We start from the raw sequence: 11,885 nt of genomic DNA, 5'->3' as shown, positions 1-11,885 counted from the left end.
CCTCACGAGCCCTCCTTCCTGACCAATACGGCACTGTCTCTCCCAGTCTGGCCCAAAGAGGATGGTAGCTCATGCTTTTGCTGCAGTGCTGGAGGCAGAGGGACAGGTAAGTGAAGAACAGGGTTTCCTTAAGTTCCTGCTCTTGGTGTTACCCAAGGCAGCCTGTGCTTGTGTGCAGGACCCTGTGAAGGCAGAACGGCTCCCTGCAACATCTCCGCCACAGCTTTTCACCTGTCTCCCCACTTCTCATCAGCTGAGGCTGTGTTTGCATTGCTTTGGTCTCCCTACACTTACTTGCAGGGAATTTTCCAGGGAAAGCTGTTGCACCTCAAATTTCCCTTTCCCAGCAGAGCAAGGGCCTGGTAAGACCCTAGCAAAATCAAACAAATTCAGCAAAATCAAACTGCTGGCTGACACCTTTCATCTTCAGAGGCCTCATGCACCTGATCACAGTGGTTGGGCAAAGGAGACGTGCGCCTCATTTTGGTACAGAGAGCAGGACTGAGGGATGTGCTATGTGCCTGAGGAAAGGCTGAGCAATGGAGGACGTAAAGCTGAGTGTTTTGTTTTTGTAGAATGTCCTGTGCTATAAAAATATTAGCAGAAAGCCAGTTAGATGGCCTGGATCTGCTCCTGCCTCCCACCATCATCCTGACCATGTAGCTGATGGGAAGAGCAGCCTCTCTCCAGTGCCACCGTTTGGACAAGAAACTTTTTCAGTCCTACCTGTCCAGCGTTCTAGTCATCATTCTCTGACACGGGAAAAGCAGCAGCTGCCCCAATCCTTCTTGGGCGATTTAGGTACCAGTAACTGCAAAGTTGCTATAGGTTAATGCCCGAGTTCTTATGGATATGAAAGTGGAGTTCCAGCCTCAACCACTGGATGGAGCAGGAGGAAAAGATGTGGTTTGATTGCAACTGCATTCTTCAGAAGCAACATTGGGGTAGGACCGTGCTGAGCCAACCGTGGCAGCAGTCCCCTGCTCCCCAGACAGAGCAGCTGTGGAATTGCCATGCCATCAGCTGTTTTCTGCACTGACTCCAAGCACCCCAAAAATGGCAAAAGAATAAACTTCTGGAGACTGGCGTCTATTCATAAGCACAGCTGTAGTACCCTGGAGTCCAAGGACACTTGTAAAAGCAACAGTCTTGAGGGAGTAAGTGACTTTTGCAGGCGGTAAAAACCTTGTAGTTTTTTTTTTGTCCCAAAATAACTCTGGGTCTGGAGTAAAAGAGTCTTACCCTCTTCTTCATTGGCTCCAGCTGGGCCAGCCTAAAATGGAGAGGCTGCAAAAGTCGAGTCATGCTTCATGATGTGTATTCCTAGCAGCAAAAGCCTCATAACAAAGCTTTAATGACTGCTGTAAACAAATCAGTACTTCCAGCTATATGTCCAAAATGAAGGCGGCAGAAGGAACCATGTGGATTTTTAACATCCAAATGAATTATTACTGCTATGGCAATAGCAATGTGTGGAGCATTTGATTATCCTCAGCTATTAGTGATGTTGGCAAGGACAAATCTTCATGCTTTGTATTTAACTGGAAATTAAGAGAATGCATCATTTGGTGACAGGAACTTTTACAAATGGCTGTTCCCCATTCGATCAAGTCCCAAACTACTAAATCACTGACAGGACATTGGGAAACTTGATTTATGACTGTTGGTGGGCGTTTGCCACAGGATGCATTCCCAAAAAGTTTCCTGGTAGATGAAGGTGTGCTGGGATTCTTCTTCTCCTGGAAGAATACTAGACGATCTTATTAGGGAGATGGAAAAATGATTTACAAAAGAAAGCTAGTTGTCCACCCACATGCCAGCAGCTGCCTGCTGCACTGCCAGTGCTTTTCCACCTGCCTGTGTGCACAGCACCAGGGCTGTGGGAAGCTTCGATGCGAAGGGGGATGTCTCTGAGCTGCAAGCAAGTGCTAGAGATGGGTGGAAAGTTGAGAAGAGTAGAAAGGGAAGCATTCCTATCTGAGTGCTGCAGCTGCCATGATGGACTTGAAACCTAATTGGTCATGTCCACGGGACTGCTGAGCTGCTCAGCAGGTTTCTGGGTGGGATGTGCTCCGGACCTACAACATGGGTGGCATAGCAACAGGGATCTTCTCTGTCTATAAGGTTAAAAATTGAGCTGGGGAGTACTGAGCTCACAGTTTTCTGGGGTTGCTGGTACTGCTGCTCCCTGCATGCTGTCTGGACACAAGCCTCACACCCTAGGCTCGACTCAGTGGGCTCACCCATGGCAATGGGTTTGCCAGGTTTCCACGTGGACTTTTCTGCATGCATGCGTAGTCACCAAGTGTCTGGGGACCCTGCTGCAATGGCTAAGATGGTTGATTAAGCACAATCAGGGTCTCTACTCAACGGACAAATGACCCTTAAATTAAAAATTATCTGGTAGTTTCTGCATGCCACTGCAGGTACTACAGCAACATTTATTAGCTCACTGGTACTATTCTTATGCAAACAAGTGTAGTTTTTCTTAGTAATAAAAAGTGATTTAATATCTGCTCAGCTTCTGACAGTAACTAGGAAGGTGCTTGGTTTGGGTTTTCATTGCAGATTCTTTCTGGAGACAGGCAAGGCTCAGCCTCTCTGCTTTTTCCTTCCAGAATATGCTATCTGCATTTAGCCTGGTTTGTTATTGCTGTAGAGCTACTTCTGTTTGGCCTTTCTCATACCTGGGGGGCAAAAGGAAGAGATTTAAACCTTGGAAGAGGTAAATGGTGTGATTTCTCTGTGGTCTTGTTGGGAAGGCCTGTTCCTGAGCAGTCTTCCTGGGCCGCAGCTCGGCAATCTGTCTGGAAAGGCTGTAACACAGATTGTACTAACACAGGTTGGATATCTTTTTTCCCCTTGGACCCTGGTTAGCAAGTGCAGCTCTGAACGGGGGGGGGGGGGGGGGGGGCAGAGGGAGAGGGCAAAGGATCGTCCAGCAGGGTTTCAGAGCTCGGGATGGCTCTGCTGACTTCTCCCTTTGCAGACACCTGGCTCATTTGCTATGAGCAGTAATGATCTGACCTTTCATACTCTCATCTCTCGTGTTTTATCACCAGGTATAGAGTTTGCACTATAGAATCCAGGATTTCATGGACCCTCTAATGACTGCAAAATCGAATATAAAAATAACTCCTCAAATGCAGTGATGTCTAAATCACTTATAGCACAGCCACAGCATGGACTCATGCTTCCAGCTGTGGAAAAGTCCTCAAGGTCCCAACAGCAATCAAGTTAAGATTTGAGGGATGTGATGGGCTGTAAATCTTCTGAGACTGTTGAAGACAGCAGCAGCCGTGTTAGCAAGGGATGGTGGTGGTGGCTGGCTGTGCCCACACATGCCTCTTGGCAGTTTTCTCTTACGATCAAAGAGAAAGAAATGTGCAGGCCAGTCCAGATACAACCACCGGCTACAGTCCCCAGGAGTTGCAGCAGTGACCGTTTCTGACCACAGGAATCTGCTATGGAGATGCTAGTGCCCACGATGGACTGGCTGAGACAGAGCCTTGTTAATTCACCTCAATTTATTTTGTAATGTAGGAGTCTTAGCAGCTTCAAACAATCATTTCATACTATGTTGCTGTTTGTAAATGAGGGGTTACGGCAGTGCTGAGCTCCCACAGCTTTGTTTGCATGAGGAAGAACAGGATGGGCCTGGTGTAGACACGTGATCTGAATCTGAACGGGCAAACTCAACGATTTGCCACAACCCAGGCAAAAACAGTGAGTCCTTGCACAGGTTGCCAGCTGTACTGGTGTTTTCAGAGGCAGTAATGCCCTGGAAGGTGCTATCAGTGGCCTGGGCCTTTACTGAGCAGGGAAGAAAAGAAGATGGTTTGAAGAGCAGGAGAGCTCACTTTGTCACGCTTCTTGGCATGCACAGAGCATGGTGCAGTCCTCAAGGAGGACTTTGTTGACAGGTCTCTGATCAGAGCTGCTCTTGAGAGCATTACCTCTGTGTGCTCCATCCCCTGAGCACGCTGTGTGACACAGGTGTTCCTGGACATGTGCCCAGTGTGCCTCTGCTGCCTTTTTTGTGTTGCTGATGAAATCCTGGTGTGGATAGTGTCTGCCACCACTGTCTGGGTGTCAAACAATGCTTTATCTGGGGGATTTGGAGGGAGAGGCAGTAACACTGATAATGTTAGTGCTTCAAGACAAAGTCTTAACACAACCCCATCTAACAGGGACTTGTCTCTGGAGGTGAGGCTGAAAGGTTATAGCTATGGTACGATTTAGACATGGGCACCAGTTGCAGCCCTTTCAGATTTGTGTGTCTTGCTGGAAGGCAGCAGGACAGGTTTTTTTGTTGTTGGTGGTGGTTTTTTTTTGTTTGTTTTTTGTTTGTTTGTTTGTTTGTTTGTTTGTTTTTTTTTTTTTTTTTTTTTTTTTTGTTTGTTTGTTTCATATCACACACAATTTTTATTTTCTTCTGAAGGCTGAGGTACCAGAAATGTCATCCAAGGGGACCTACTCCTCTTTGGGGTATGAATTCCTAAATTCCTCAATTTAAATGCATATTTGCAGGCATTTGATGAAGCTGTGCATCAAAGAAGCTTTTGTACTTCCAACAGCTTGTGATAATCAACTGTGCATCCCTCAATACAGATATTATCTGCTGTTGTGATATCATGGCTGCGTGCTTCCACAAAAAGAAGAGTGGTTCAGAATAAGACATCTTTTCCCTCTTTCTCCTTTCACCTCCATTTAAAATTGCTCTCAATTCCTCCCTGAAACCTTTTTAATCAGTCTGGACAGCACAACAGTAAACAGGAATAATGTTTTTGGAAGTGCTTTGCATGGTAATGCTCTTAAGAACCTGAAACGCTGCTATTCAGAATGACTGTGCCTTCAGGAAGGGCTTGACACTTCAGTCTTCTGTAAGCAGAGTATTTTTTTGTTGTTGTTGGAAAGCAGCTTATAGGAAAAGGAAGAGGGGAAAGTAGGATCAGCATACCCTATTTCTGTGGTCCACTAGTTGTGGCATGGGAAGGTGTTCCTAGTGGGGATCTTGACCCTGTGAGATCTCCCAGGATGAAGCCCTGAGCAACCTGATCTCACACAGTGAGACCAGAGGTCCCACCCGGACATCTTAGACCCTTCTGTGACACTTCCCTGCCTATCAAATTGCTCAAATTAATAATATTTGACTTTTAATCAAATGCATTAGAATCATCACCACACTTGAACATCCTATTTAGCAATAATTGCTGTCACCCACTCCCATTCCTTCTCAGGTGTTTGTGTCTTGCTGATGTAAAGTCCTTTCAATGTGATTACTTGGCTGCCCCAAATGCACCAAGAATATGAAAACTGCTGTTAATCCTCATTTCACACTTGCAATTGGATTGGGTTGATTTTTGAATTACCACTGCAGGTTCTTAAATTTTTCATTAGCTAGTGCTTGATTCATTTAGTTCAGTAATAAAAAGTAATTGCATGTCTAAACAACCAGGCCACATTGAGGCAGTGTCTGTAATTCTGCACCAAGTAGCCCCATTTGTGGCAGGGAAACCAAAATCCACTGCAGTCTGCACAGAAATTGATCATGAAGTCAGATGAAAAACACAAAGAACCCACTTTCCTCCACGTACTTGAAACAACTTGCTTCTCATTAAGTTCTAACTTTGTAATAATGATGACTGTTAGACTGTTAGACTGATTCTGTCGAAACCCTAGTTTACCTATTGGTTCTTAGCTGCAAGCAATTAACTATCCTTAATTTTCATTTTCTGGGAATATTTTTGACTCATGTATTAAGCAAACATTTATGCAAAGCACTGTGGAATGCATAAATGTTAATTAAGTTTATCTTGTGTCTTTGCCATAGCAAATAATCAGATTGATGGTTTCACTGAAGTCTGCAAAACCAATCGTGGTGGCTGTCAACAGCTATAAAAAGACACAAGCATAGAAGTGAAAACAAGATGGGTATCCACTCAGTGTGCTCTTGCTTGGTCCTGCTTTCACTGGTGTATCTTGGCTTGACCTGTCTTGTCTCAGCTGCAGATTTGGGTTTTGCCCTGACAGAGAGACCAGAAGGTTTTGCAGGCATAGCATCAACTCTGCCAATGTGTTTTGCTTGCTGTGTGAGAATGTGATGGCATGTGATTGCAAGTGGCAGAGGCCTCAGCTGGGGAAGCAGGATATTGATAGAGAAGTATCCTCGCTCTGCAGTACTTTGCCAGGCTTCAAATGCAGGTAACAACCCCTTTAACTGTCTCCTCTCCTCCTTTGTAAAATAGCTATCTTAAATTCTCCCCAGAGTCTTGACCCTGACACAAATCCACTAGGTAACTTTTGATTTTTACTTTTATTTATATATATATATATATTATTTTCCTTTTTGATTTTTTTTTTTCATATCTGATTGCAGGGGGAAGAAATGAGCAAACTGGGACAGAGCAGGGCATGAGAAATTTGGATTTGCCCATATGATTTCTGCAGCAGATCACTGTTAAAATGAGCATATTTTATAACCAAGCAGATTCCCATATAGTCTGTACAAGTGCATTTAGGTACTGGCATGAGGCTTTTTGGGAAAGGCGATGCATTGATGCTGACCTCTTGTTTGAATCAAACAAACTGAATCTCACTGAAAATTGGGATTTGCTCTCAGGTTCCTGCTATGGGGGAGCTTGGCTGAGAGCAGATGCCTATATAAAGCACAGCACAGCAGCAGTGCATCACACTGTTTGTTCTTTCTCTCCCTTTTTCATGATAAAATAATCCATGAAAATAAACAGGGCTTAAAAGGCACATGGGGCAGGGCCTTTGGTAGCAATGTCAGTCAGCTGTGCCTTGACAATTCTTAGAGATTAAAAACTGCAGATTTCAGCCAACTAGAGCTGATAGCAAAGGTTAGCTGGTTTGGGGGTTTTGCTCTGGGAGGTGAAGCATGCTTGGCTGTTTCTTACATTCACACTTTCTCTCCTACCAGGGTGGTGAGGCCTTGGGAAGTTGAGAACTGTGCTGCCCATGTGGGTTTAGGAAATTAAAACTAGAAAGTTGAGCCAAGCATGTTAGCTGCTTCGTCAAGGGAATCACTCTGTGTCACAGCCAGCTGAATAGGTAGAAGTGCTGGTGCACCATGCATATGTCACATGCCTGCTTCAGCCCCATGCAGAGCAGTGAGTAGCCAGTGAGTCCTTGCTTCAAGGAGCAAATTAAACCTTTCCTCAGCTTTGGATATCAGTGACGTGTGGCTGGTCCTGGCTTTCTGGATGACTGGTATTTGAATGCTGTCCTTTTTCTTGCTGTAGTTTAGAAATTTCTGAGCACACCCCTAACATTGAATCTCCTTCTACACCTACTGGCTGGCTTTCACTTATTTTTGGCTTTGATACACTTTGCCCTTTCTCCTGCTCCCACAGTGCTAGTGGCTGCCTTCCATAACTGTGGATGCATTTACCAGTTTCAAGTCTCACAAAAGAAATATGTTTTTATGAAAATCCATTTGGACTTAAACCCAATGATCAGAGAGAGACCATTTGGTACAGGAAGACTGGACTTTTCTTTATAGAGATGCTACTATAGGAAGAACCTCACACAAACTCCTGTTAGTTACATCGCACACCAAATACCGAAAATCCTATGCACATTGCAGTCCAGCTTGTCCCTTCAATCCTTTCCTGGGCCCAGGCATATCATATTGCACTGAAACCAGAGGCGTATTTTCTGCAATGGAAAATTTAAGAGCAGAGATACCCAAGTCATCTCTTACCCTCAGCAGCTGTTGGGATTCACTGTTCCTTCTCTGGGGTGCCACAATTACATTTAAATGATGTGTGATTTAGCCTTCAACAGAGATGTTATTTTGAATGGATAAGCTGTGAGAAAAGGGGCTATTTGGGTGTTAAGCTTTTCATTAAAACTGCTGTGTTAATTATGCAGCTGGAGACACGTTTGAGGGGCAGGATGGTATGATGGAATCATAGAATATCCCAAGTTGGAAGGGACCCACAAGGATCATCAAGTCCAGCTCCTGGCACCACACAGGTCTACACAAAAATTCAGACCGTACAATTAAGAGCACAGTCCAAACACTTCTTAAACTCTGACAGGCTTGGTACCGTGACTACATCCCTGGGGAGCCTGTTCCAGTGCGTGACAACCCTCTCAGTGAAAAACCTCTTCCTCATATCCAACCTGAACCTCCCCTGTTGCAGCTTGACACCATTCCCTCAGGTTCTATCACTGGTCACTAAAGAGAACAGATCGGCACCTGCCCCTCCACTCCCCCTCGTGAGGAAGCTGTAGGCCGCAATGAGGCCTCCCCTCAGCTTCCTCTTCTCCAGACTGAACAGGCCCTCAGCCGGTCCTCATATGTCTTCCCCTCTACGCCCTTCACCATCTTAGCAGGCCTTCTTTGGACACTCTCCAACAGTTTCACGTCCTTTTTGTACTATGGTGCCCAGAACTGCACACAGTGCTCAAGGTGAGGCTGCACCAGAGCAGTGCGGGACAATCACTTTCCTCGACCAACTAGCAATGCCGTGCTTGATGCACCCCAGGATACGGTTGGCCCTCCTGGCTTCCAGGGCACACTGCTGGCTCATGTTCAGATTGCTATCTGCCAGAACCCCCAGATCCCTCTCTGCAGGGCTGCTCTCCAGCCTCTTGCCCCCCAGTCTGTATGTATAGCCAGGGTTGCCCCATTCCAGGTGGAGAATCCAGCACTTACTCTTGTTAAACTTCATGTGGTCAGTGATTGCCCAATTAGAAAATTATTAACAGATTCTTGAAGCCTGAGAGGTGTTTGTTGTTGTTGTTGCTGTTGTTGTTTGCTTGCTTTCTTTTTATTGGGGGGGGGGAGGTAATTATTATTTTTAATAGCAGGCAAAAGGTAGGAGCTCTTGTGCTGGGTACTTTGGTTCTGTGATCTTTTAGGGGTGCTCTGACTAGGGCACAGGAAGCTTAAAAAAATACATAACACCCTGGATAAATACACAGCAAATAGCAGACACTGTGCTTCCATCCCAGTCACTACCCATTGGCAGAAGTGGTGTGGTTGGATAGGCCAAGCAGTGACTGCATCCCTTGAGGGATGGCAAAATAAAAATACTAAGATAAGCAGTGGATGGGCAGTCTTGCTTGTCTGCTGTGTATCCTGTTGTAAGCACTACAGACAACAAGGATTTATATCAGCTGCTTTGCTTTTGACTTCTACATTTCAAAAGCTGTCTAATTTTTCTGGCAAGCAGAATTTAGGATGGCTTTTGCTGGTTTTTATTTCAGGCTGGTGGGATAGAAATGGTTACACAGGGAACATTATGTTAGTGATGTATTTTTTAGCAATTGAGTAGACATCAAGGTATATTATGAGACAAGAAAGGAAACCTGAGTTTATTTCAATTCTGGGGGGTGGAGGGGAAGGGGAAGCAGGGAGGGGAAAGGTAATGGCTTTCAGAACTCCCTTCTGCAATTGTTTTGGCCTGAAGTGCACTGTAACTGGGTTTTTCCAGTTCCCCTTAATGATGGCAGGAATTGTCTGTATGCCTCCAAGCAGGAGATAGCAGAGGATGTGTGCAGACCTGGTGAGTGATTCTCTCCAGATGCTGTTATTTTGCATTTCAGAGAGTCAGGAAAGAGACAAAGAAACTCTCTGGCTTTGCAATTGAATTTCTAATCAAAGATCTGAAAAACAGAAAAACAAGCTTAATAAAATATCAAAAGTCTCTGTATTATAGCTGGCCTGTTTGAAGGGAAAGCTGGAAATATTGCAGAGATGGCTCGTGATATGGGTAGATGTCCCACCCCCAAGTCCAGGCAGGGCTGTCTTTTTCTGGGCTTTTCAGTATTCATAAGACTTTTCTGTGACTTTTGCACAGAGAGAACATACCAAGGTTGGTGTAACCAGCATGTCATAAGCGTGTTCCTGATGCATGTCATAATCATAGACACAGACCTGGCCCAAACATCCCATCTCACAGGTTGGACTAGATCCTAGATGTGAAAATACTAATCCCTGTTCCTGTCCTCACCAATAAAACAACTTGGCATTTGAAGGGGAGAAAAAATCTTGGCTTGGATATTTACCCAGAACATTTTGGTTTTCCTGCATTGGCCTCCATCTGGTAAAAGCATCCTGTGGACACGTTCCCACCAGCCCTGGCTCCACTGTTTATTACAGGTGGGAATTTTGCCCACTTTTTTTCAAGAGATAGTTTACAGGATGCACAAGAAGCCTTTCAGGCTGTGTACTGTCAACTTGAATTGAGGTCTACATGCACACTCTTGTGTTTTTTTTCCCCATGTTTCAAGCTGTGCATTGCTTGTGAGAAGACAGTTGTCATTTCTCTGCACATCTCAAGATCACTACATCCTTGGGACATCAGACATGGAAGACAAAAGGGCAAAATAGTTATTCTTCTACACATTATATTTGAATGCTGACTTCTGTAGGCTCACAGGCTGATACAAACTTGTGTGTGCATGGATGGCATGTATAGACATGATCTCTGCTTGCCTTACTTGGCTCTCTAGCACACTTCAAGACATTTGGTTTTGCCTTGACTTTGAGTTTGGGTTAGCAGCTGGGACAAAATCAGAGTTTGGCTCAGGTTTATAGCACCTATTCATGTATTGGCATTACAGCTCCTGTGGTGTTTGTGGAAAAGTTTTATAGTCCAACCCTTGAGTTAAAACCCTTGGTGTCACCCACACCTCTGATCACTGCTACTTGGGGCTTATGTTCTTTGCAAAACTAAATCCCCAGGCAATTCCGGAAGAAAAAAAAAAAAAAAAAAAAAAAGGCATATTCCAGCATGTGCACAAAACATACAGCAGTTTGTAATGCTGCATAATTGCAGTGGTCGGGAAGAGCATGGAAGTGGCTGGAAGAGCTGTTCATCATAGGTGGCCCTTGGGAGGATTTAGGGTAAAGGTGAAGATGGTAATTCCTGTAAATCCTTTGCAGCTCCATTCATTTAATTTCTGCTGGTGACATTGCTTGACTATGTGTATTTTATCTCCAAAAACTACTCAAGCTGGGGATTTATTAATAACTGTATCTTCCAAGAGACAGTTTGGAGGCTGAATTGTTGAAAAGCTCCAAATCTCTGCTTTACTCTCCGTATCTCTGCTTTACTTCCAAAAATTGCTGTGTTCTCAGCAGGGTCTGATGTTTGGCTACTTTAAAATGAATGAGCCATTTCCTTGCTCTGTGCAAATCAGTCATGCATTTTTGCATCATTTCTGTTTTGCAGTTAATCCACTTTAGGAGTCTGATTTCTGCACCAAAAAGTGCAAGATTATACCAGCAGCTCCTGAGCAGGAAAGAGTAGTCAGTATAAAAGCCCCCAAACTTGTGGGTTAGTTCCGAACAAACCAAGTTTGCCAACTTCTCATTTTATTTAATTCCACCTACCCCACCCCACCCCACCTTGAGTGTATCTTCATACATACATTTACTGGCCACAGGAGCCCTTGGTGTGAACAGCTCCAGTGAAACATTGCACCATCTTAACAAGACTAAAACATATAATATATCCTAGTTACACATCATAAACTTAATGTTTTATGCACAAGGCAGGGGGAAGAAAAAATATTTTTTTCCCTGATTTAAAAAAAAAAATGCAAGGAAGTGAAAGTGAATCATTTCAACCCTCCTCTGAGTGAAAAAAATCATGTAATTCTTCAAACTTTTTATGTTGTGCCCCTTTCTGGTTGGCTCTAGATATTTCCAAGCTGTGAAAAACTTTTCAGTCCATTCAGTCAATTCTTCTCTAGACCTCCACAGGCTTCCAAAATCTATTTTTGGAAGGCACACCTCCTTGGGCCTTTTAGGAAATCACAGTGATTGATTTTGGCACATACGGTTGATTAGTGGCAACCAAACTCTGGCTTAGCTCTGAATCCTTTCAAGTGCCCTGTCTTGATGC

This window comes from Netta rufina (genome assembly GCF_964035555.1).
Source record: "Netta rufina genome assembly, chromosome: 27".
NCBI classification, from domain to species: Eukaryota; Metazoa; Chordata; class Aves; order Anseriformes; family Anatidae; genus Netta; species Netta rufina.
This window is presented reverse-complemented; position numbering follows the sequence as displayed.